The 27,941-nt window shown below is 37.5% G+C and overlaps 1 protein-coding gene and 1 pseudogene across 1 annotated transcript in view; one reads left to right on the top strand and one right to left on the bottom strand.

Moving 5' to 3' along the window:
* Positions 1 to 27,941, bottom strand: part of NEXMIF (neurite extension and migration factor) — a 142,135-nt gene that overhangs the window by 70,878 nt on the left and 43,316 nt on the right. The gene's annotated exons all lie outside the window — the stretch shown is intronic.
* Positions 884 to 1,256, top strand: LOC123628547 (annotated as a pseudogene).

Below are 27,941 nucleotides of genomic sequence, written 5' to 3'. Positions count from 1 at the left end.
TTCCCACTACTTGTTATGTGTTCTCCCTACAGATTATCACCTCTGTTTATCCCCTTACCTGGATGTGTTTCTATTTATTTCCCCAATACTCTTTATGAATTTCATTTGTCTCAGGGTTCTGGCCATCCTAGTCTGGCTCACTCTACATGTGACTTAACCTCAGACTGTGAAGTTGGTTGCTAAGCTGTCAAGGCGAGTAGGATGACAGACAGCACCTTGCTGCTATGTGGGCTAAAGCACCACTCAACTTCCCTCCATTACTTGGAATAACTCTTCTGGCCTGTCAGGAAGGGCGAAGAACAGTGATCCTGGTCAACAGAGATTCTAGTTATCGAGATATTGCTAGGCAAAGATAGGACCTAGGATTGCCAGAAACACAGATCTTTCTGCTGGGAGACTAGCATGGAGATAAATGAAGAATTTCACTCAGTTGCAGCTACAGAGCCCAAACCACCAGCACAGTCACTGTTCAATATTCTAATCCTAGCTTTATTTCCAACGCATAAATAAAGGTCATTATAAGTGATTTGCTCTGGAGAGTACTATAGCAATCTAAAATCGTTTGTAGAGGAGCTGTTTATATGAATGCCAGAGACACAAGAAAACAAACATCAGAATAAGAAAGTGTTCTGGTCATATTGCCTGTTGTACATAATCTGCAGTTTGGAGAGAAATTCTATCATAATGGAACCAGGTTCATTTCTCCCAGTATTACCCTTTGGGTCCAAATATGTAGCATCTCAGATGGCTCATCTATCTTTAAAAAAGGCTTATTATAAACATTTAACTCAACAGTCAGTTGCAGACTATGCTGGGTTGCCGCTGCTGCTGCCGCCATTTTGCCAGCCCCTCCGGTCTCAATGAGACTGGATGATGCTCCAGAATGGGAGACAAGCCAATGTGGGATCAGACCGGATCCAGCTTCATTCAACATTACTACCAGTTACTTGATAATGATAGAACCCAACTAGGTGCAATTTATATTGATGCATCATGCCTTATGTAGGAAGGACAGCAGTTCCAGGGGAAAGCTGCCATTGTGGAGAAGTTGTCTAGCGTTCCATTCCAGAAAATCCAGCACAGCATAATGGAACAGGACCGTCAGCCTACACCAGATAGGTGCATCATCAGCATGGTTGTGGGCCAGCTTACAGCCGATGAAGACCCCATCATGTAGTTCCTACAGATGTTCCATCAACGATGCTTGGGTTTGCACCAATGATATGTTCAGGCTTGCCCTACACAACTTTGGCTGACCTCCTAGCCAGGCACTCACACTGTTTCCTCCTCTTCCCAATCTATTCACACTCCTCCAGATGTTCCAAATGTCAAACACAAACAAGCAGGGCTGTGGTAGGAGTGGGTACAGTGCACTGCTGCCACAGAGGTGTTGTACATAATGTTTGGACACTAGACTAGCTGCATCTGACAGGAGAAGTTTGTGTTGTACCAGCGCATGCCTTGGAAAGACTTAAGTAATGCAAAAGGTTGTGCTTGTATTTAATCTACTGACAAGTTGCTCTAGTAACCCAAAGAAGTGAAGGAGAAAGCAGCTGCCTCACTGTTCAGATATTGATTTGTTCAGATGTTTCAATGCCTCACGATACAATAAAACCACGAAAATTTTCTTAACAGTTTAAATTGTTTTAATTAGTTTACTAGTCGGCTGGGCATTAGTAACTACCCTGACCCATTGTCTCTCATATCTCACCTTCCCACTTCAGCCCCAACTCTGCAATACCTGTTGCAAGGAGAAAACTGCTGAAGCAGCACTCCCAGCTAGCTTCTCTCAGAAGCCCTGGAGGGCAGAGTTTCTTCCCCAGCCCATCTGGTTTTGGGAAAGCAGGCAGGCATAGCTCAGGGCTGGCCTGAAGCTTCCCTTGTACTGAAGCCTCCTCAGTGAGTTTTGATACCTACCTCCTGTGACCTCTGCCCTGAGTAGGTTCACGGTTGTAGTAGCAGGAGAGAAGACTCTGAATCCTATTGAAGCTGGAGAGGCCGTGGCAAAAATGGCCCATCAAGTTCAGGCCCTGTGGGCTAAGGTCTTAGCAATATCAAGGGAGGGACCTGCTCTATCCCCAGAGGGGTCAGTATCACAACTAGGGTGCCCCACATACCCCATGCCAAGCAGAGAGCAGCTCAGATCCTGTACCACCTGTTCAGATATCATTGCCCAAAAGCAGGTGCCCAGAAGAGCCAGTCTGTTGCCCACAGAGCCAGACACAGTTGGGTTGTAGATTTGGAGCTACGGAAGAAGGCAGTTTGAGAGTGAGAGATTCATCCTCTAGGAGTTCTCACTCCTTAGACCTCTGCAGGACATTTCCATGTCTCCTCCTTCTATTTCCTTCCTCAGCACACACACTCCACCTGTCTTCAAATCCCAGGAAGTCTTACTATTAGGGTAGTTTCTGCTTCTCAGTTTTGGGGACAGAGGCCTTGCCCAATACAAATCTAGCTCCTCAGCCCTGAGACCTGTGGATGGTATAAACCTAGTAGCAAGATAGCAACTGCAGGTTAGAACCAAACCCAGGATTTTGGTCAATGCCCTGTTAGGGGTTTTAGGATTGGTGAGTGCACCACAGCTAAGCCTGACCTATAAAAGGATACCCTCCCCATGTCCCACTATGGGTAGAGGCTAAGAACTTCCTCAGACCCCACAGGTTGCCTAGCTGCACTGGGCACAGTGGTGGGTGGGATGCTGTTTGCAAGGACAGCATGCTCAAGAGATTTCAGTGGGACTGATCTCTAGGCTGGTGTGTATTTGGGGAAGAGGGGCTGGGGGAGAGGTAGATATGTGCTGCCTCTTAAACTACCCTGTATTAAATCTGCAGTATAGCTTCTTCCATGTACCCGTGCCTGAATTGTCTGTAATAAAAAGGGGTTTATTTAAAAAAATTAACTCATTGTCAGTATCTAATATCTACCTGCTCAATTAAACAGCAGTTATCCTTGACCAATGACACTCCTGATACAGTTTTAAAGATATACTGTTTGGGTTGCAGATAGCCCTTTCCACTTACATTATATTCCTACTTGCCTGAATCTTTATGCCTGGTTTTATATCATCCAGACTCAAATCTGCAGATAGACATACAGAGATAGATAGATATAGAGATATAAATATATGTAACTCCTTGTAACTACTTTTTGAACATGTTCACAAAGTACTAGAAGCAGACAGGTACTTAAGATAGACTTTCTGATCAAGAATGATTATGAAACAGTCAATTGTATGCTGGTAAATGTTTAACAACAAGCTTGAGGGGTGGGAAAAACTTATATGTTGGCTTTGCTGATTTCCATGGATTAAATACTTTCACCACGGCCAGTTTCAAGCTACCAATCACTGAACATGAAGTTGGGAAGAGATGTGCACAATTGATTGTCAAGAGCTGATGCAAACCAGTTCCAATACACCACTGGATATATACCAGAAATAAATCAGAACGGATCCCTCTCCACCACATCCCTGTAAGAAAGAAAAAACTATTCCCAAGATATTTTTGTCTTATTGCCTTTATGTGTGGAGAACCAAATGAAAACAGATATTCCATACAATTGGTGTATATAGTTTCTTACTTACGTGGTGGAAAAAACAGCATGTCCCATACCACATCTTCAATAAGGAATTAAGAATATAGAAAGAAAAGTACAAAGACAATGATATAAAACAAGAGTTGGAGATAGGTTTAAGTTACTTGTATCTTTGAGCATGGAAAAGAGAAGGTTGTGGAGTAGAGAAAGTGGTGGGTGGGTTTTTAGAGAGAAAAATCATTCTTTAATTGGACATGTTTTTAACCTGTTTAGGATGAGACAAAAGGACAGGTAGGAGTGTGGCTAGCTAATAATCTCCACTGAGGATAGAAAAAGAAAATGGGGCTTAAACTGCAGTGGAAGGTATATAGCGTGTTTGTTGGAATAAATGACAGAGTGGTTGTAGGAATATGCACCACACAAAGTTCCAAGTGCTACATTTCAAAGACTCCAATTCTAATGCTGTGCTACAGGTATCCAGTAGAAGTTAAAACATTCTTGCTGATCACCATATAATTGACCAACCTACTCAAGACTTTCAATACGAAAGAAAGTGGAAGTCTAGGTTGGCATTGTCATAAAATAAATGTTACCAACTTGCTGTACAATTTCAGATTGTCCCTTGCTTCTTGGTATATAATCTCTTCTCACAAAGAGCAGACTTTAAATAATAGTAATAGCTTCTATCTCACAGATAAAATGGCTCATGATTGTTTCTGGTTTTAGTGGTCTTCTAGCCTACCAGGCAACTGTGGAACAATAAATTAAGTTAAAGTCACTCACGGCAACAAGCCACTGCCTGATAGCAGTGTTATTTTGAGGTTTTTATTATCCTACCCTTAAAGAAGAATGGAAAATCTCATCTTTACTACAGGCCCTGAACTCTTCCTTCATGTAATCTTTCTTCATTTGTGCTATGGAATCAGCAGCCAACATTCCTCATCAGGGACCTTATTTTCTCGTATGCATCTAAAACTGAAGCACTCATGATTGACAACACCTGCACATGCTGGGAATCTACCTTGTGCAATTATCTAGGAAAGGCAACATATAATGGGTCTAGGCAGGACAGACATTGATTTTCCTCTAATCTTCTACACATTCCAACAGTTTTATATGCCAGCAAATGTTAAGAACTGTCTTTTTCATCTCTCTTACACTGACCAGATTCTCATTTTAGCTACCCAAGAGGTAAGTAAATATTAATTATCTCCTAATAGAAGCAGAGTATATAATTATAACTTTTCTGTTTCCAGCTTTTGTCACATTCTATAGTTCAGCCACTCCAACAGAAGGGTAATGGACAATAGAATAAGAATCTCTTCACTGTCTTGTCCTGTTCCCCTTTACTCCTACCATTTATGCATTTTTTCCAAGATTCTTTTTCATCTACAAAGGCAGAACTGCAAACACCAGATAAAAGATGAGCAGACCACTATGAATAAAGGAAAACAAGAGCAGTAATGCAAGTCCTAAAATGAAAGGGTCAGGCTATCAGAGAGTAGTTATCCAGGGGGACAACTGTTATATGTAACTACCAGCTCAAGTTCTTATAAGAGGAAGAAATAAATCAGACATTGAAAGGAAAAAAATAAACCCTGAGTTTATGAGAAAGCACAGAGATGTCTTATTTAAACAGCATAATACAGCTGTGTGTCTATAAATATGTATGTGTGTGTGCATGCATGTGTGTGTTTTCCAAGTCAGTGGTGAAAAAGAAGAGTGTAGTGCTCATTGTAGATGGAAGAAGTAATCAAAATATAGTTAGATAGTTAGATATAATGAACAATATTTAATAGCAAAAAAAGTGACTATAATCAACAATAAGTTAGGGTATACTTGAAAATAACTAAAAGAGTGGAATTAGAATGTTCCCTACACTAAGAAATGTTAAATTTCTGAAGCGATGGATACTCCAGTTACCCTGATTTGATTAATTCACATTATATGCCTGTATCAAAACATCACATGTACCCTATAAATAGATATAACTATTATGTACTCATAATAAGTAAAATTTTTAAATGAAAAAAACAGGTCTCAAATAGCAGATACCACAGACTAACAATTCTTGGACCTGAAGGAAAAACCAGTTTCAGTGCAGAATAAGCTGGAATCTTAGTAAGTGTAAATTTTAATTAAAAAAATAAAGAATGGGGCCCAGAAACTCCTGATGGCTTAATGTAGGTGTATGCGTATGCTCAATGTACTAAGCATGTATATGGACAAACCTGGTACAATCTGGGTGATAAATATAACCAGCCTGAACATGGGGAAAGCAAAGGCTTTAGAATCCTCAATTTTTAATTTAAAAATATTTTATTTATTTATTTTCAAGTCCCATCACTTCAGAATTTAAAACATTTTTAAATTGAGCTTTTTTAAGAAAGAAAAATTCTTATGTTACTAGATACTATCTTAAATAGAAAATTAGTTTACAACAGTTGAATGAAAGTGGGGTAAATTTACTTTAAATTTGTTTTTTAAATCAGGTTTTTAAAACATAGAATAATATATTTTGATTAACGTTTTATTATTCTCCCAATGAAGATTCCTTTATATTTGACCTGGTCAGCCCCATTGGCCAGTTTATCAATGGGCTGTTCCCTAGATGGGTACTATTAACATTTGGCAACAATACATGGATGCCTTTTGAAATCTCCAGATAGGGTATACAGCTTTGGCTCTGTTCCAGGGTCCCTTCTTTTTCTTTAAACTGTTGGGTTTTTAAGGCTTTGCCTTAAGAGTTCAATCATATTGAGACAGAGCTCTCCCCATCAAACTGTGTATAAAGAAAATATAGTTCTAATATATCAGTATCATCCTCATATATCATTATGGTATAAAGAAAATATGGAATGGCAAAAGTCTAATGAAAACTTGCAAATACATGAGTATAAACCTATAACTTTAATTCCTCTGTATAGTTTTGTGGCAAAATTCTAGCAACCTGTTCAATTCTTACTTAGGGTATAAATAATCATCCTTTTCTCAAAAGAGTGCAGTCTATTGTCAGTATTAGCTAAGTTCAGTTACCATTAAAAATAATTATCCTGGAAAAATAAACACGTATCCCCTACATTGTGATAATCTTACTCACTGAATCATTACAGATCACTGTTACCTCTTCTCAGCACCTTGTATCATTTAGAACAGTTAACATAATCTGCCTTCCATTGTTCCTTTATTCCTCTTCACCTAACAGACTATAAACTAGTAGGTGGCAAGGAGACAGGGATCCTATTCATCTCTGCATTCCCTGCAGAGATTTTCACATAGAAGGTGTTCAATGCCTACTTCAGAATGATATTTAGATCCTCTCCTAGAGATATGAGAGAAATATACCAGCCCCATACTCTTCCTTAGGTGGTATCACTATGGGAGCCTTCAAACTATTTACAATGTAACATTTTTCATTATCCAACCTGGGATTTTAAATTATCATTAATCATTAAATTCTCAAAACTAATGGGTTGTGTTTTGGGTTTTCAGTACTTCCCTCCTCCCAAATCCCCTTCCTCCCCACCCCACTTACCTCAAGAGAACAAAGAACAGTTGTTTGGAGTAAACCTCCTCAACTCCCCTGGCAAGCCTCATGAACATCTAATATGGGGGGCGGGGGGGCGCTAGAGAGAAGAGACTGAGATTTCTAGTCCACAGATGACTTGCCTGATTTCTCTTTAAGTGAGCTAAAGAGCCTTGGTTTTTTTTAATCTAAACCATAATAACAGACCCTCTCTATACTTTTGGCTATAACTATACCATAACTCCAAAATATTTTGGAAGAGGTGCTGCTAATGATTTGGTGGCCCTTAAGGCCCAATTCAACTCAATTATTCAACAAGCATTTTCAGAATGCCTCCTATGTGAGAAGGGTGAGGTGGGTGGCGTTAGAAGGGAAGGAATACAGACATGAGAGAATTAGGATACTCCCTAACTGTATATAGTAATACAACTAACACCATTTTTTTCAGCAAAACCAATTTGACATGAATTTTTTTTAAGTGGCCCAGGGCTTGCCCTGATTTGTTAGAGGTTCACATATATATCAATGGGTGCAGCTAAATAAATAATGTTCCTAAAACAAACCCAACCAGGGCAGCCATTTGTAGAGAGAATTAATGGTCATGCACATATATCACTTGTTAACTATTTGGTGCTCTTAGGTTCCAGGAAATAGGAGCCCTGAATTAGGCCTTATTTGAGTATCTACTATGTACATGAGTTGGTAATCAGTGCTGAGGAGGAGGAGTGACATAGAGAAGTAGAAGCCATGATGAATGAGGATGATCGAATTTTCTCTATGGAATAAAAAAATATTCACACTCCTCGCTCTATCACTAACATGCTATGCCTTGTTTCCCATTTCAGTAAATGCACAATCTACTAGGAGGATACACATGGATCAAAAATAAACAAGAATAAAGGAGCTGTTTCCAAAAAAAAAAGACAAGGTCTCCAATGAAACACTGCTCAAATAACTCACATTGTATGTCCTTGTTTGGGGTAGGGACTAGAAACCCCAATCAAGAGATTCAAGCATGTTGGTATATAATAGATATAGATTAAGAGCTCAAGGTATATGGAGGGGTTGCTGGCAAAGGAGATAATGAGCAAGCAAGAAAGGGAGAGTGTAGATGCTAAGTATATGGGTCTATGTAACCGGTTAAGTAAAAAGTGAACCAAGTTCTACTGCTCCCAGTATACACAGTGCTGTTTTAATATCATACAAACCTATTTGTGACATAATGCAATAATTCAAGTGGACAATGTATATGGTGAGCTTTCTGACCACTGACAAAAATTGAGTCTTTCCTCCTTGCCTTAAAAATAAACATAAAAATCCAAAGAGGAAAAAACTACACACCAAACCCCCTAAGCCCTAATTATAACCTTCTCTCTTAAAACATTCCCATTTATTAGTTCCCAAGAATAGTATAATAGAAGAGGAGGTATCAAGATAATTTCCTTATGCAACTGAGTCTTTCCACACTAGTAGGAAAGAAGATGCTTTACTGGTTACCAACAGAGATTTTAGTTACTCACCTAATGCTTACTTAATACAAGTGTTTTCAGAAAAACCACCACAAGAATTTTCAAATAGAAACAGTTAGCATCAATTGTAATTAGTATCTCCTTTCCCAAAGCTAAAGGCTCTACTTTGCCAGAAACCACTGGTTCTCCTCCCAATCACCTTCAATTGCTACAGCTTCTTGCCAAAGGGCCCAGCTTTAAAGGATGAAACCATCTTCAATTTTGTCTCCCTCCCTTTCATTTAGGGTTTGTTTTCAAACCCTCTACTCCAGGAAGACAGAACAAATAATAAACATACCCATCAGTGTACAGGACAAGGTCAAAAGCCCCCTCACCTCACTGAAGGGATGTACTCCAATCTGTTTTCAGTCTACCCAAATTCTACTTGAATTTTCAGGCCCAGTATAAATTCCATCCCCACCACAAAATCTTCTCAAGATCATTCAGGTCTGTGGATATCCTACCTACAGACTACTTACTAGCTTTTGGTATCACTCATTTCTCCCTTATGATATACCATCTAGTATTATTACCTAACTGTTTCAAGTGTATCCTGTCCAGAAATCCTGATATGTAAGGATGACAGAGGGACCTGAGGGTGCTTGGCCTGGAGGAGAGATGTTTTGGGAACACATCAAGTAAATATATTTTTAAATAACTAAAGCTTTGTCATATAGAAGAATAATTAAGAATTAACCTTTGTTGCTCCAGAAGGTAGAGCTTGAAGGAAGTGCATTTTGGAGCTACATAAACAGGTTATACGTATTTATCACTCATTTATTATAGTTCCATGTACTATATTGGGCATCTGCCCACATCTTGTCTCTTTTAATTATAAAAAGTTTTTCTGACAATATAACTGGTTAACAATGGACTAATGTGTCTTACAAAGTAATCAGCTGTTTTCATCACAACTGTTGGAGGCAAGGATCCCATACTAGGTGAGGAGGACGGAACTAGAAAATTCAGAATGTCCCATTCCAATGCTGATATATATATATATATGTATGTGTGTGTGTATATATATATATATATATATATATATATATATATATATATATATATGTAGTGTGCCCATAAAGTAATGAAATGAATTTATCTTTAGAAAGCAAACCTACTGAGGCCTATACAGGCCCCAACTTGTCCGTGGTCTGGGGCTGCTATCTGCCTCATAAAGCAAAGTGGAAGGTTTATCTTCTAGGAAGACAAAGTCATTTTCTCCTCTGAAGAAGCCTCCTATGTAATTGGCTTAGCCATTTTCCAGGAATAGGAGGGCAGGGATTGAGGCCTCGTGAGTCTTCAGTTTCAGTTGAGGTCAAGAGATAAGACAGGGATTGAAACCAGAAAATTCAGAGTAGGATGTAGTTAACTCTAGAACTTGTTACTGTTAACTCAGGCTGAGCTTCATGACAATCATAGAAGTGGATTCCTTAATAAGAAAATAGATGTAGTTCCCCCTCCCCCACAAAAAGAAAACAAACGCAAGTACCTGCATATATACAAGTGTTCTATTTTTTAAAGAATTTAGCCTAGAAATCATGAACTTGGTTCCAAATGACATAGCTGCTCCATCCTCAAAGGATAAAGACCTATCTTCTCAAAGTAGATTCTGAGCAACAAACTGCAGATTCTGGAGATAATCTCAAAGAGTTCTAAAAACACTTTTAAGTAACAGCAGTTTTGTGAAAATAATATAAGTTTTCTAAAATGACCAATTTGGAAGGAAACAATACGTAACTAATGATTTTTAAAGCAAATATTTATTACTTATAATCAAAGCCAATATACTTTGTCTTTCTATCTCAATTACAAGGGCCTGTTGGCAAGGACATTTTCAAAATAGCAGTGTGCATAGACTGTGTAACACCCTCTTCATAGCTCTTAAAAGGTATCCTATGTCAACTCAAGGTTAAAAATTAATAATAGTAGTAATATTAATGATAATATAATATAAAATTAAATTTTGAGCACATACTATGTCAGACACTAGCTGAACATAAATATTTATCTCACTTATCTCATTAAATGACTCTTTAGTTAACTAAATGGTCAGGCAATCTAGTCAGAGGCTTACCTGACTCTTTCTCTTTCTAACTAAATTGATCAATTCTAAGGCTGAATTATTTCTTTGCCTTATAATCACTGATATACAGCTCATGTCTGGTCTCAACTGCTTATTGACCAAATTTCTTTTCCTTTCCCATAGACAAATACCCTCCCTGCTGAATAATATTCAAAGTTATGATTATTCTGTATGTATGATTTTTCTTCTGTGGTTAAAAAATGTGTCCTTATCTATTTAAAAAATGATAATTTAGGCAAGAGAAAAAAATAAAAGGCATTCAAATTGGAAGAGGAAGTCAAGTTGTCCCTGTTCACAATGATATGATCTTATATCTAGAAAACACTAAAGACTTCACCAAAAACTCTTAGACTTGATAAATGAATTCAATAAAGTTTCAGGATACAAAATTAACATACAGAAATCAGTAGTATCCCTATACACCAACTGCAATCTAGCTGAGGACCAAATCAAGAGGGCAATTCCATTTGCAATAACTGCAAAAAATAAAATACCTAGAAATGTATTTAACCAAAGAGGTGAAAGATCTCTACAAGGAAAACTACAAAACTGATAAAAGAAGTTACAGATGACACAAAAAGCAAGCACAAAAACATCACATGCTCATGGTTAGAAGAACTAATATTATTAAAATGACCATACTGCCTAAAGCAATTTAGAGGTTCGACACAATCCCTATCAATATACCAACATCATCTTTTACAGAATTAGAGAAAGCAATTCCAAAGTTCATATGGAACTAAAAAAAGAGCCCAAAGAGCCAAAGCAATCCTAAGCAAAAAGGACAAAATTGGACGCATCACATTGCCTGACTTCAAATTATGCTGCAAGGCTACTGTAATCAAAACAACATGGCACTTGTATATTAATAAAGGTAGAAACAGAGATCAATGGAACAGAATATAGAACTCATTTTTATTTATTTAAAAATAAAGCCACATATTTATAGTCAACTGATCTTTAACAAAGTAGACAAGAACATACACTGGGGAAAGAACACCCTTTTCAATAAATGGTGCTGAGAAAATTGAATTGCCACACGCAAAAGAATTAAACTGGACCCCTCTCTCTCACCATACAAAAATCACCTCAAGATGGATTGAAGACTTGAATGTATAACCTGAAACTATAAAAATGCCAGAAGAAAACCAAGGGAAAATTCTTTTGGACATTGGTCTAGGCAAAGAATTCATTACTAAGACCTCAAAAGCACAGGCAATATATGACTAGACCCCAATAAATACTGTAGGGTCTCAGTCTTTAGTGAGCTTCTTGTAGACATGTCATCACACTTCGTTGCTTTAGGAGTTAATCAAGTCCTATGGGACTGTACAGGAAAAAGGACTCTCAGAAGTTTATGTCCAGTTTCCTTTGGATTTTATCCCACGGGCCTTCTCTTTTTACTAATTCACTTTGTATCCTTTCACTGTAATAAATCATAGCTGAGAATATGACTATATTTTAAGTCCTGTGAGTCCTCCTAGTAAACCACCAAATCTGGTGATGGTATTGGGGACCTCACAAAACATTCTCCATATTTTATCAGTAAAGTAATAAAAGAGAGTGAATATATCATTTATTCCTGTGTTAAAATTCCTGTTATAAAATTTTTATACTTAATGGTTATTAATAAAATATTAACATGCAAAAAAGCACAGGCAACAAAAACAATAATAGGCAAATGAGAATTAAACAACAAAGCTTCTTCACAGCAAAAGAAATAATCAACAGAGTGAACAGACAACCTGCAGAATGGGAGAAAATATCTGCAAACTGTATATCTGACAGGGGACTAATATCCAAAATTTACAAGGACCTCAAACAACTCAATGAAAAACCCACAATTAACCACATTAAAAAGTGGGCTAGGGGCATGAATAGATATTTTTCAAAAGAAGACAAACAAATGGCCAACAAGCATATGAAAAAATGTTCAACATCACTAAACAGAGAAATCCAAATTAAAATCACAATGAGATATCATCTTACACCAATCAGAATATCTATTAAAAAGACAAAAAAAAAAAACCCAGAAGTTGGAGAAGATGCTGAGAAAATGGAACTCTTATACACTGTTGGTGGGAATGTAAATTAGTGCAACCTCTATGGAGATTTCTCAAAGAACTAAAAATAGAACTACCAGCAATTCTACTTCTGCATATCTACACAAAGGAAAAGAAAACAATATGTAAAAAAGATACCTGCACTTCTATGTTTATTGCAGCACTACTCACGATAGCAAAGATATGGAATCAACTTAAGTGTTTACCAATGCAGGACTGGATAGAGAAAATGTGGTATATGTACACAATAGAATACTATTCAGCTGTAAAAGGAGAATGAAATCATGTCTTTTGCAGCAACATGGAAAGAACTGGAGGCCATTATCTTAAGTGAAACAACTCCGACACAGAAAAACAAATACCACATGTTCTCACTTAAAAGTGGAAGCTAAATAATGTGTACACATGGAAGCAGAGTGTGGAATGATGGATAATGGAGACTTGGAGAGGTGGGAGGTTGTCTGGTGGGTACAATATGTGTTGCGTCAGTGATGGATGCACTGAAGGCCTTGACTTCACCACAATGCAATATATCAGTGTAACAAAATTGCTCTTGTACCCCATGGATATATACAAATAAAAAATGAATGGGAAAAATGATAATCATTTTTGGCAAAACTACTAGTTGAGCAAGTAATTAACACAAATGGCCAACTCCTCCATGATAAACCAAATTCAAGCTAGTTGACAGAGAAGCTAGATACTTAATATTGGGCCTGTGTCCTCAAAGCACTGTAAATTTAAAACACATTAATAATTGTATCAGTTTCCTATGGCTGCTGTAACAAACTACCACAAAGTTGGTGGCATAAAACAACAGCAATTTATTCTCTGAAAATTAAGGAGGCAAGAAGTATAAAATTATGGTGTCAGCAGGACTGCACCTCCCACTGGAGGCTGTGGGGAGAAACCATTCCTTACAGCTTCTGGTGGTTGTTGACATTGGCTTGTGGCAGCATCTCTCTCTGCTCCATCTTCACATTGCCTCCTCCTCTGCATGCCTGTTTTTCTCTGTGTATCTGTTATCTTCCTTTGATTCTTTCTTATAAAGACATGTGAGATGGCATTTAGGGCCCACCTGGACAATTAAGAGTGACCTCTTAAATTTTTATATACTTAATTTAATTACATCTGCAAAGGGTCTTTTTCCAAATAAGGTAACATTCACAGGTTCCAGGGATTAGGACACTGACAGATCTTTTTGAAGCCCACCATTCAGTCCACTACAGCAATCAATACTCAGAGCATAAAAACACTTATTAGCATCTCCTATAAAGATCAAAATAGCTGAGAAACTAATAAGGAGGTCTTGGTAAAAAGCTGAGCATTAAAAGATAGCACTGTCTGTGTCCTTCCAAAATTTATATGTTGAAACCTAATCCCCAGTGTAATGGTACTTGGAGGTGGGGCCTTTCTTTGGGAGGTGACTAAGTTATGAGGGTGGACCCCTCAGGATTGGGTTTAGTGCCCTTATAAAAGAGATCCCAGAAAACTCCCTCGTCCTTTCTACCACATGAGGAAACAGCTAGAAGGCACAGTCTATGAAGCATGAAGCAGGCCCTCACCAGACAATGAATCGACTGGCACCATGATCTTGGATTTTCCAGCCTCCAGAACTGTGAAAAATAAACTTTTGTTGTTTATAAGCCACCCAGTCCATGGTAGTTTTTTTTTTACAGCATCCTGAACTGACTAAGACAGGCACAAATTTCATCTCTTTAGCCACATCTACCCATAAAAATGTTACAACAACTTGGTCTTCTGGCAAATCTGTTCAAGATGGCTGACTAGAGGCATCTTCTACTTGCCTCCTCCAAAATGAACCAAAGTAGTGAGTAGATAATCACACTTAGAATAGATCATCTAAGAGAGAACACTGGAATTCAACAGAGAAGTAATAGAAAACACCTAAGGCAAGGAAGGAGACGAAAGTGAAGCAGCCTGCTTGGCCAGGATTGGCTGGGAGCCTGAAGAGGCTCCCCAATGTGAGGAAATGATAAGTGAGGGACACCCCCCCCCAGCAGTCCACATTCCCATCAAGGATTCCTACAGTCCTAGCTATAAGAGAACCCTGTGACCCTTTGGGGCCCTGAGACTAACATAGGGAGCTGCCTGGAGACTGCACAATGGCATTTTTCCAGAGAAAGAGCTCATGCTGGGTCCCACACTCCACCCAAGTACTAAGAAGATACAGCGTGGGCTCATTTTGAGAGCCCAGAGCCCACCAGACTGCATCCTACCCTGGCACCCAATAGCCCCTGCATTTCCACATTCTGGGAGCCCCATTAACATCCCCCTCCCACAGCCACTGCCACTGCTGGCTGCTGCTGTCAGGGCCAAAGCACAAGGCACTGGCAGTGACCCTGCCACAAGGCATTTACATACCCTGGGGACAGACTTCCCCACCAGTACCCACTGCTGCTGTCAGGGTTGAAGCATGACTGAACAGCAGTGACTCTGAGGACAGGCTACTCTGCCTTCAGCTGCCACCTGAGGCCCAAGCACACACTCCACAGCTGCCTGTCAATTGCCACTGAAAGCAACCTTGATCTCCCCAACAGTAGGGCTGCAGTGCAACTATTGCTGTCTCCATCAGAGCATTCTGCCAGGGGCCTAGGGTTCATTCCACCCCTGCCTAACATAGCCAATATCCACAAGTACCACCAGAGGGCCTGAGGAAAGACCCAGACAACCTGGCTCTACATCCCCTTACTGACCAAGCATGCTATCCAGAGGCCTGGGAATTGCCTGGACTCAGCCACCACTGTTGGCACCTGAGCATTCTTCCCAGAGACCAGAGGATGAGCCCACCAGCCTGTCATTACCACCACAGCTGGCACCCACCTGCATATGCCAATTTCTGGCCTGGAGACTGGCCCACCCAGCACTTTGCAGCCACCAACATCAGTGCAGCTGGCTTGAAAGTCAGAGGGTTGTCATACCACTGTTAACTGTCATCATCCATGCCATGCCCATTGCCCAGGGGCCTGAGAACCCACCCAGTTACCTGGCCCACCACTGCGACTGCTGGATCCCAAACAACCCACCTGGAGGCCCAAGAATCAGCCTGCCTGGACCTGCTAAGACCATAACCAGTGTACACTGCTCTGGGGCCCCAAAATAAGCAAGCTCGGCCCACCACTGCCACAACTGGGGCCCAAGGACTGGCATACATGGCATTCCTGTCTCCAGAAAAACTTCATCACAGCCTCCACTAACAGCCACATCTTAAGCCACTGAGGAAATTACAGGCACTACTGATGCTGTTTACCATGGAAGAAATCATAGAGAGAATACCCTACTGCATGCACCCAGAATCAAAGCCAAAGTATCCTACCCAACCAACACCATAGATACATCTTCAGTAAAAGTTCCTCCTTATGAAAACAAATCCGAAAAATTGAAAGAAGTGACTGTTACACCAGATGTACAGATATCAATGAAAGGAAATTAAGAAACATGAAAAAGCAATGAAATATGATACCTCCAAAGGAACACAGGAAATAATGGAATGACATATTAAAACTGGTGAAAGAAAAAAACTTTCAGCCAAGGATACTATAGCTAGCAAAGTTAGCCTTCATAAATAAAGGAGAAATAAAGTCTTTCCCAGACAAGCAAAAACTGAGGGAATTAATCACCACTAGACCAGCCCTACAAGAAATGCTTAAGGGAGTCCTACACCTGGCAGCAAAAGGAAAATATCTACCATCATGAAAGCATAAAACCCATTGGTAGAGCAAACACACAAATAAAGACAAGAAAGGACTTAAATGTTACCATTATAAAAAACACCAAACCACAATGATAATAAGAGAGAACAATAAGAAGAGAATAATAAGAAAACAACAAAGGATATATGAACAATCAGAAATCAACTAATTAAATTACAAGAATAAGCACTCACATATAAATAATAGCCTTGAATGTAAATGTTTTAAACTTTCCACTTAAAAGATACAGACAGGCTAAATGGATTAAAAAACGTGATCCAACTATATGCTGCCTATGAGAAACTAAACTCATATATAAAGACACATATAGACTGAAAATAAAAGGATGGAAAAAGATATTCCGTGCAAATGGAAACCAAAATGAAGGAGGAGTAGCTATAAATAATATCAGATAAAATAGACTCTAAGTCAAAAACAATAAAAAGATACAAAGAAAGTCATTATATTATGATAAAGGGATCAATTCAGAAAGAGGATATAACAATTCTAAACATATATGCACACAACACTGGAGCACCCAGATATGTAAGGCAAATACTATTGGATCTAAAGGGAGAGATAGACTCCAATACACCAATAGCTGGGAACTTCAACATCCCACTCTCAGCATTAGATAGATCATCTAGACAAAAACATAACAAAGAAACATGGGATTTAGACTGAACCTCAGACCAAATGGACCTAACAGACATTTACATAACATTTCAACCAACAGCTACAGAATACACATTCTTCTCATCAGCACGTGGAATACTGTCCAGGATAGACCATACGTCAGGATACAAAATAAGTCTCAAAAAATTGTTAAAAATCAAAATCACATCAAGTATCTTCTCAGACCACAATGGAATAAAACTATTAATAGAAATCAATAAGAAAAGGAACTTTGGAAACTGTACAAATACATGGATATTAAACAAGATGCTCCTGAATGACCACTAGGTCAGGAAAGAAATTAAGGAGGAAATTTAAAAAAATACCTGAAACAAATGAAAATCAGAACATAACACACCAAAATCTATAGGATATACCAAAAGCAGTGCTAAGAGGGAAGTTTATGACAATAAATGCCTACATAAAGGAAGTAGAAATATTTCAAATAAACAATTTGATGATACACCTCAAGGAACCAGAAAAGCAAGAACAAACCAAACCCAAAATTAGTAGACGAAAAAAAATAAAGATCAGAGCAGAACAAAACAGAGACTAAAAAGACAGTACAAAGGATCAACAAAACTAAAAGTTGTTTTTTTAAAAGATAAAGAAAATCAACAAACCACTAGCTAGACTAACCAAGAAAAAAGAGTAGATTCAAATAGACAAAATCAGAAATGAAAATGGAGACATTACAACTGATACTGCAGAAATAAAAAATCATCAGAGACAATTATGAATAACTATACACTAACCAACTAGAAAACCTAGAGGAAATGGATAAATTCCTGGACATATACAACCTACCAAAATTGAATTGGGAAGAGAGAAAACATTAATAAGTAATGAGATTGAATTGGCAATAAAAAGTTTCCCCAAAAGAAAAGCCCAGAATTGGATGGCTTTACTGCTGAATTCTACCAAACCTATAAAGAATTCCCCTCTTATAGACCAATTCTTCTCAAACTATTTCAAAAAATTGAAGAGAAGGGAATTCTATGTAACTCCTTCTACAAGACCAGCATTACTCTGATACCAAAAAACAGAGAAGGACTCAACAAAAAAAGAAAACTACAAGCCAATATCCCTGATGAACACAGATGTAAATATCCTCAATAAAATACTAAACCGAAACAAAATAGCAAACCTAATCCAACAGCACATCAAAAAGATAATACTCCATGATCATGTGGGATTTACTGCCATAGAAATGCAAAGATGGCTCAACACATGCAAATCAATGAACATGATACATCACATCGATAAAACAAACGACAGAAACCATATGCTCATCTCAAGAGATGTAGGAAAAGCATTTGATAAAAACTCACAGCAAACCAGGCATAGAAGGAACATATATAAACACAATAAAGTCCATATATGACAAACCCACAGCAAACATCATACTGAGTTGGGAAAAGCTGGAAGTCTTTCCTAAGATTTGGAACAAGACAAGGATCCCCACTTTCACCATTCTTATTCAACATAGTACTTGATGACCTAGGCAGAGCTATCAAGCAAGAGAAAGAAATAAAAGGCATCCAAATTGGAAAAGAAGAAGTCAAATTAACCTTCTTCACAGATGACATAATCTTGTATCTAGACAAACCTAAAGACTCCACCAAAAACTCTTAGGTATGATAATTCAATTCGGAGGATACAAAATCAATATACAAAACTCATTAGCATTTCTATGCACCAATAATGAACTACCTGAGAAAGAAATCAGGAAGGCAATCCCATTTACAATAGCTACAAAAAATAACTAAGAATAAATTTACCAAGGATGTGAAAGACCTCTACAAGGAAAACTATAAAGCACTGATAAAAGGAATTGAAGAAGACACAACCAAATGGAAAGACATCTGATACTCATGGATCACAAGAATTAATATTGTTAAAATGACCATACTACCAAAACCAATCTACAGATTCAATGTAATCTCTATCAAAATATCAATTTCATTTTTCAAAGAAATACAAAAAATGATCATAAAATTCATATAGAACCAAAAAAAGAGCCCAAATACCCAAGGCAATCTTGATCAAAAATAACAAAGGTGGAGGCACCACCCTATATGACTTCAAAATATATTACAAGACTATGGTAACCAAAACAACACATTAGTATGATTGGGCTGCCATATGCAGAAGAATAGAAATATACCCTTATCTCTCAAAAATCAACTCAAGATGGATTAAGGACTTAAACATAAAATCTCAAACTATAAAACTAGAAGAAAACCTAGAGAAAACTCTTCTGAATATTGGTCTAGAAAAGATTTAATGACTAAGACCCCAAAAGCACAGGCAACAAAAACAAAAATAAACAAATAGACAAATAGAACTATATTAAACTAAAACCTTCTGCACAGCAAAAGAAACAATCAACAGATTGAAGACACAACCTCTTGAATGGACAAAAATATTTGCAAACAATTCATCCAAAGGACTAATATCCAAAATATACCAGGAACTCAAACAACTCAACAGCAAAAAAAAAAAAAAAAAATCACATTAAAAAGTGGACAAAGGGGCCAGGTGCAGTGGCTCACACCTGTAATCCTAGCACTTTGGGAAGCAGGAGGATTGCTTCAGGCCAGGAGTTTGAGACCAGCCTGAGCAAGAGTGAGACCTATCTCTACAAAAAATAGAAAAATTAGATGGGCATGGTGGCATGCGTCTCTAGTTCCAGCTACTCAGGAAGTTGAGGCAGAAGGATCACTTGAGCTGAGGAGTTTGTGGCTACAGTGAGCTATGATGATGCCACTTCACTCTAGACTGTGTGACAGAATGAGATCTTGTCTCAAAAAAAAAACACAAACAAACAAACAAAAAAGTGGGCAAAAGACATGAATAGATGTTTCTCAAAAGAAGACATACAAATAGCCAGCAGGTATATGAAAAAATACTCAACATCACTACTTGTCAGGGATATGTAAATCAAAACCACAATGAGATATCATCTTATACCAGTTAAAATGGCTGTTATTAAAAAGGCAAAAAATAAGAGATGTTAGTGAGCATGTGGAAAAAGGAAACTCTTATACACTCTTGATGGGAATGTAAATAGGTACAGCCTCTATGCAGTACAGTATGGAGATTTCTCAAAAACTCAAAAGAGTACTACCATATGATCCTACAATCCCACTACTGGGCACTTATCCAAAGGAATGGAAATTAGTATATCAAAGAAAAAACTGCACTTGTGTATTTATTGCACTAGTCACAAGAGCAAAGATAAGTAATCTACCTAAGTTTCCATCAATGGAGGACAGAATATAGAAAATGTGGTATTTATAAATAATGGAATATAATTGGCAAAAAAAGAATCAAATCATGTCATTTGTAGCAACACAAGTAGAACTGGACTCACTATGTTAAGAGAAATTAACCAGACACAAAAAGACAAATAACACGTGTTCTTACTAACATGTGGTAGCTAAAAGATGGATCTCATGAAGGTAAAGAATAAAAAGGCAGAAATAATTTCATAACACAGAGAAGGAAAGAATCCTCCCCAACTCATTATATGAAGCTAATATCACCTTGATACCAAAGCCAGGAAATGATATAACAAAAAAAGAAAACTACATATCAATATTCCTTATGTATATAGATGCAAAAATTCTCAATAAAACACTAGCAAACTGGATTCAGCTGCACATCAAAAAAATAATCCACTACAATCAAGTGGGCTTCATCCCAGAGATGCAAGAATGGTTCAACATATGCAAATCTATAAATGTAATTCACTACATAAATAAAAGCAAAAATAAAGACCATATGATAACTTCAATAGAAGCTGAGAAAGAATTTGACAAAATTAAGCAACGTTTTATGATAAGAGCTCTTAATAAAATAGGTATAGATGGAACCTACCTCAATATTATAAAAGCCATATACGACAAACTCACAGCCAACATCATACCAAATAGGGAAAAATTGAAAGTATTCCCGCTTAGAACAGGAACCAGAAAAGGTTGCCCACTGTCACCACCTCTCTTCAACATAGTGCTGGAAGTCCTAGTCAGAGCAATCAGACAAGAGAAGGAAATCAAGGGCATCCAAATGGGGGGAGAAGAGGTCAAACTATTACTCATTGCTGATGATATGATCGTATATCCAGAAAACCCCAAATATTCTGTCAAGATACCCCTGAAATTGATAAATAAATGCAGCAAAGTCTCAGATTACAAAATCACTGTACACAAGTCAGTAGATTCCTATACATCAACAACAGGTAAGATGAGAATCAAATCAAAGACTCAATATCTTCCACAATAGAAACAAAGAAAATAAAATACCTAGGAAAATATGTAACTAAGGAGGTGAAAGACCACCACATGGAGAACTAGGAGACATTAAGGAAGTAAATACAGAGGATGTGAACAAATGGAAAAACATATCCTGCTCATGGATCAGCAGAATCAACATTGTTAAAATGTGTATGCTACCCAAAGTGATTTACAGATTCAATGCAATCCCCATTAAAATACCAATGTCATTCTTTGCAGATCTAGAAAATATAATTCTAAACTTTGTATGAAAACAAAAAAGAGCCTGAATACCCAAAGCAACCTTAAGCAAAAGGAACAAATCAGGAGGCATCACTTTACCAGACTTCAAGCTATACTACAAGGCTACAGTATCCAAAACAGCATGATACTGGCACAAGAACAGAGACATAGACCAATGAAACAGAACAGAGAATCCAGATATAAAACCATGCTCACACTGTCATCTGATCTTTGACAGAGCAGACAAAAACACACACTGGGGAAAAGAATGCCTATTCAATAAATGATACTGGGAAAATTGCATAGCCACATGTAGAAGACTGAAACAGGATCCGTACCTCTCACCACTCACAAAAATTAATTCTCGATGGATAATGGACTTAAACCTAAGGCATGAAACTGTAAGAATTCTAGAAGAAGAGGCTGGAAAAACACTTATAGATATCGGCCTAGGCAAAGAATTTATGAAGAAGACACCAAAGGCAATCACAGCAACAACAACAAAAATAAATGATTAGATTATTTTTTCCTATCTTTTTTTATTTCAGCATATTACGGAGGTACAAATGTTTAGATTACATATCTTGCTTTTGCCCCATCCAAGGAGGGCCAGCGTGTAGGGAACTCACAAACCGAGTACTCCTCAGGCCTCTGCAGGGCCCCCAAAGGAAAGGTCCCATTCCCTGTGGATGCCTCCAGGTGATGGCTAAATTATTTCTCTAAGCAGCCATGGGTAGGGCTGGGGAAGGGGAGAATGAAGCAATATGGCACCTGCTGATAGGCTTTGGTCTGTGGGGTGGGACATGCACCAAGGGAGCTGAGAGCCCAGTGCCTTGTCTGCAAGAGGCTCACCCCAGCCCTCTCTGGGTTGGAGACTTGATTAAATTAAAAAGCTTCTGCACAGCCAATGAAACAATCAATAGAGTGAATAGACAACCTACAGAATGGGAGCAAATATTTGCATGCTATACATCTGATAAAGGGCAAATAACCAGAATCTACAAAGAACTCAAGTGAATTTGCAAGAAAACATCAACCAACCCAGTTAAAAAGTGTGCAAAAGACATGAACAGAAGCTTTTTAAAAGAAGATAGACTAATGGCCAATAAACATATGAATAAGTGCTCAACATCTCTAATCTTCAGGGAAATGCAAATCAAAACCACAATGAGATAGATATCACCTAACTCCAATGAGAATGGCTTTTATCAAAAAGTCCCAAAACAACAGATGCTGGCATAGATGCAGAGAGAAAGGAATATTTTTACACTCTTGGTGGGACTGCAAACTAATACAATCTCTATGGAAGGTAGCACAGAGATACCTCAAAGAACTAAAAGTAGAGCTACCATTTGATCCAGCAATCTCACTACTGGGTATTTACCCAGAAAAAAGACATTTTATTAAAAAAGGAATCTGCACTCAAATGTTTATAGCAGCACAATTCACAATTTCATATATGTGGCTTAATACATGAGTGGCTTAATAAAATGTGGTATATGTATACCATGGAGTATTACTCAGCCATAAAAAATGGTGAGGTAATACCCTTTTTAATAACCTGTATGGAAGTGGAGACCATCCTTCTAAATGAAGTATCACAAGAATGGATAAACAAACACCACATGTATTCACTACTGTATTGAAACTAAATTGATCAACACTCACGTGCACATATGATATTAATAGTAAAATTCAATGGAAATCAAGCAGATGGGAAGGGGAGGAAGGGATGGATAAATTCACATCTAACAGGTACAATGCACACTATCTGGGTGATGGACACACTTATAACTTTGACTCAAACTGTACAAAAGCAATTTATGTAACCAAAACGCTTGTACCCCATAATATTCTGAAAAACAAAACAAAACATAGATACCAGAGGCTGGGAAGGGAGGGGATGAAAAGAGGTTGGTTAATAGGTACCAACATACAGTTAGATAGAAGGAATTAAGTTCTAATGTTTTATAGCAGAGTAGGCTGATTATAGTTAGCAACAATATGTTGTATATTTTAAAATAACTAGAAGAGAGGACTTGAAATTTTCCCAACATATAGAAATAATAAATACTCGAGGTGATAAATACTCTAAATACCTTGACTTGATCATTACACATTCTATGCATGTAACAAAATATCATATGTACCCCATAAATGTTTACACTTATTATGTATCAATAAAAAAGATGGCACAACTCATAGCAGTCATTATGTTTAAAACAAAAATATAGACCCATAATTTATAGACTTTCAATGAGAGATTATCTTGAGAGTGGAATACGCTAGACATAAGTACAGAAAACGGAAAACCCAGGGCATCTCTGCCCTACAGATGTATTCAAGAACAGATGATATGATATTCTCATCAGTTTGGGATGAAGATGGGGTCTCTAGCCCACCTTGATGATCATGACTCATCAACACAAGGATTCTAATAGTAACACTTCCATTCTACAATTCTAATAAACATAGGCATTCATTTACTTCTTTTGGAGTACTTTGCAAACCCAGAAGTATGCTAAATGCTGTAGAATAGCAGTCTTAAAACTGTGGCCTATATCATGAAGAGTTTTCAAGGAGTATGCAGGTAATGGCAGTTTTAAGGGAATCCATTTGCAGGTCCTCAACTTCCATATGTACTTTTCCCTAAATCTGAACTGTTTTAAAAAGCATGTGTGGTTAAGGAGTCCCCTTTCACTCTGGTCCTTTCCCCTTCTTTACTAAAGAAATGTATACTTCTCACCCATTCTAAATCTTAATCATGTGCAAAGTTCCAGGGTATAAAAACTTTCAGAGCACTAAATAAAGGAACAATTTCAAATATTAGTGTGCACATTGATAAAGTCAATTGTTTTATTAACTGGGCAATGCATACTTTGGTAAGGCAGATGGTTTCTAATACTTTCAACAAAATTGAGGAAGATGTTCACCTTATAAATCATTAAAATAAATTTTGCTAATAGATTGTTGTGATTCACATCAATTAACTTCAAAAGAGTTCAAAGAATTGGGTTACATTGATTAACAAAATTTCCATTCCCATCCCATTTACGTGAGCAAGTTTGTAATCCTTTGTATCTTAAAAATATAAAAACATGAAGAAAGTTGATGCTAAGCCTGTTATACCCTGGCAATAATTAATATGGATGCATAGATATAGTAACTAATTTTTTAAAAGTCCTATCCATTTTATTGATATATGTTTGCTATAAAATGTTTTATAATTTTAATGAGGACTCAATCTAGAAGAACTTTAAATGCTTAGGGATTTAGGGCCTCAGAAAAATTCTTTTTAAATAATTTAAATACATATATATATATATATATATAAACATATATAGGAACAAGTTGAAAACAGCTTGTGATATAATACCTTGAGAGGTAAAAATAGTATAGAAATTTATACAAACAAGAAGAGCATCATTTGCATTACCAAGGACAGCTTCTTGGAAACACATTTCATTTTTTCAATATAATTTGGTTATTCAATATTCAGGTGTTCAACATTTAGCACCAACTATATCAAGGCACTATTGTTTAGTGCCATGTAAAGTTTCAAAGTGAACAAAACAAGTCTCTGCCTTCTCAGAGTGTGTAATTTGGTTAACTAGGATAAGAATGGGAAAGCTTTCAATAGGTAAAGATGGAAGATGGATATTCCATAGATAGAGAGAATAGAATGGGGGTGTGGGAAACAGGCAGAAAAGGGCAAGAAAATGATCAAAGAAGAATAAGTCGTCCAAAAGCAGAATACCTGACATTTAACCATTTAGAAGTGTTATAAAAATAGAAAGTTTCAAATGAGAACACTAAGTTCAAGCTACAGAATTCTGTTAGTTAACAAATTTGTATTAAATCAACCAAAATTAGGTAAAACTAAAACAATTTAAAAGGCATTTTAACACAAAAAATGGACCAATTTTAGTTAGCGTTTTACTAGTTAAAATAAGTTAAGGAGGGTAGGCTATGGTAATATGGGTAAGTAGATAACAGAAGTTGCTTAACCTAAGGCAGTCCTTGCCTTGAGGCTATAAATGTGTGTTTATGTCTGCTGGGAGGTGGAGAAGAGTAAGACAATGAAGGGTGGAAAAAACAGTGAGAGGGCTACGTTATCCAGTATAAGAAAAGGGTCTTACTTTCTCTCCACTACAAAATAACAATTTCAAATAAAGATTTGGTAGTGGTGTGGAATATTCAGGAAGAGAACTAAGGGGCAAAGAGTGAAGACAGAAGCATTTCTCTCTATGTTAATGTGTAGTCTTTACCATCATGAAATTTTTTTAAGGAAAGCTATCACACATTCATAACACTAATTGATTTTCACAGAGAAGTACATATATGAAGTTTCTTTGGGAAATGCCTGCAACATTTTGGCTTGAGAAAAAAAAAAGATCTTTGCTGGTTTGCCTGGGCTCCTTCATACAAAATTTAATTAACAGGGTCTTCTGAAAGGAAAGCTTACTGTGATCCCTAGCTATCTTGTGATGCTCCTCACTCAGACACACGATGATGGATTAAACCCAAGCAAATCATATCTGTCACATGTTTGGTACCAAAGGGCAAGCAGTCAGAAGGAAAGGAGATGGGTTTGAGACATAAAACTAAAGGAGAGAGGCAAGAGAATGCCAGTACCTCAGAGGACTCTCAGAATATACCTGAATTCAGAGGGCTATATATCTCCCCATTTTTGCTAACCTGACAACTCTTTTTGGACCTGAGGTGGGAGGTTTTAGAACTAAGGAGTAACAGAGTTTCCTGGGCCACTATTTAAGCTGATATTTTAAAATATTATTCCTAGAAAAATTACTATGGCTCTTCTGTCTTGTGAAATTGCAAGCAAATAGGGTGATCCATTTAGGAGACTAAGGAGACATGACAACTGAATGCAGTACATGATCCTAGAACAGATCCTGAACTGGAGAAAAAAATGTGATGGACATTATTGGGTAACTGACAAAATAGGAACACAGAAGATAAAAGTATTATATCAATGTTAAATTTACTGAATTTAATTACTATACTATAATTTTTTGAGAGAATTTTCTTAGGAAATACACACTGAAGTAGTTAGGGTAAAGGGCCATGATGTATGCAATTTATTCTCAAATGGCTTAGGAAAAAGGTTATATACATAATATATGAAAGAGAAAAAATGATAAATCAAATCAGATGGGGCAAAATATTAACAATAGGTGAATCTGGGTGAAGGGTATAAACAGGTGTTCTGTGTATTATTTTTGAAAAAATTCTGTAAGTTTGAAATTATTGCTAAATAAAAAGTTAAAAAATGGTCCCACTAAAAGGACTATCCCATCCATCCACAAATATTAAGAAAGTAAAGTTATATATCTAGGAATTTAGAATGACATTAGCAGGAAGGACCGGAGTAAGGACCTCAGAAAATTCTCTGCATCCAACCAATGAGAACACTGGCAAACTGCATCAGAATCAAGATTTTTAGGACTCTGGAAATTAACCAAAGGCTTACAGAAATTTGGAGAGAATTTATTCAAGGAAAGGGCTGTATCCCAGTAAGAACAGTAAGCTTTGGTGGTGTTTTTAACTTTCCTTATTCCCATCCTCCCCTTCTCAGTTCCACAGTAGCCTTGAAAACCAGAAGCCCACAATCATAGTGAAAACCAGCCGTGAAACACAACGAAAGCCAGCAGTCTCTGGAGGCGTCAGAAAGGGGTAGGACCTCCTTAAAGGTGCCATTGTCAGAGAATTGCCATTATTTGACTTGTCTGGTGGTTCCCAGGAATATCTCACTCACAAGCTTTGTCTTTATTTGACATGACTGGGAGCTATCCCAGTGCAAACAGCCTTTTCCCCAGGAGCTTTTGTCAAAAACAATCAGTGGCAATTGTTTAACATCTTGGCTGTCTAAGGCAATGCACAACAAATGGGGTGAGTAGTAGGCAAACCAAGGAGCTTAATAGGAAAAGCTGGGGAATGAAATGTCTATAGGGGGATTTGAAAAACTCACATATTCCTAGAAGTCTCAATGGCCACATGCATGTGCAGGGCTGTGTTCATTCCCACAGCTGAGTGCATGCCCAGGAAATACCTAAGAAGGGCCTAAGCTCTCATCTCTGACTGACCCTGAGGTTCTATGCAAGCAGGAAGTGAAGGCCAAGGCAAAGTTATCAACTACCTTCCTGAGTGTTGAGAGCATGCTCCCAACATGCACTCACAGCCCCTTCACAAAGACTTGGAGATTTATTGGTTCCAAGCGTTTAAGGAAATCTCTCTCCATTCATTAGCTGACCATTAAACTAACCAAACAGAAAATTCAGCAGCCACATATGACAAAGAA

Source organism: Lemur catta, chromosome X, assembly GCF_020740605.2.
Source record: "Lemur catta isolate mLemCat1 chromosome X, mLemCat1.pri, whole genome shotgun sequence".
NCBI lineage: Eukaryota > Metazoa > Chordata > Mammalia > Primates > Lemuridae > Lemur > Lemur catta.
This window is presented reverse-complemented; position numbering and strand designations above follow the sequence as displayed.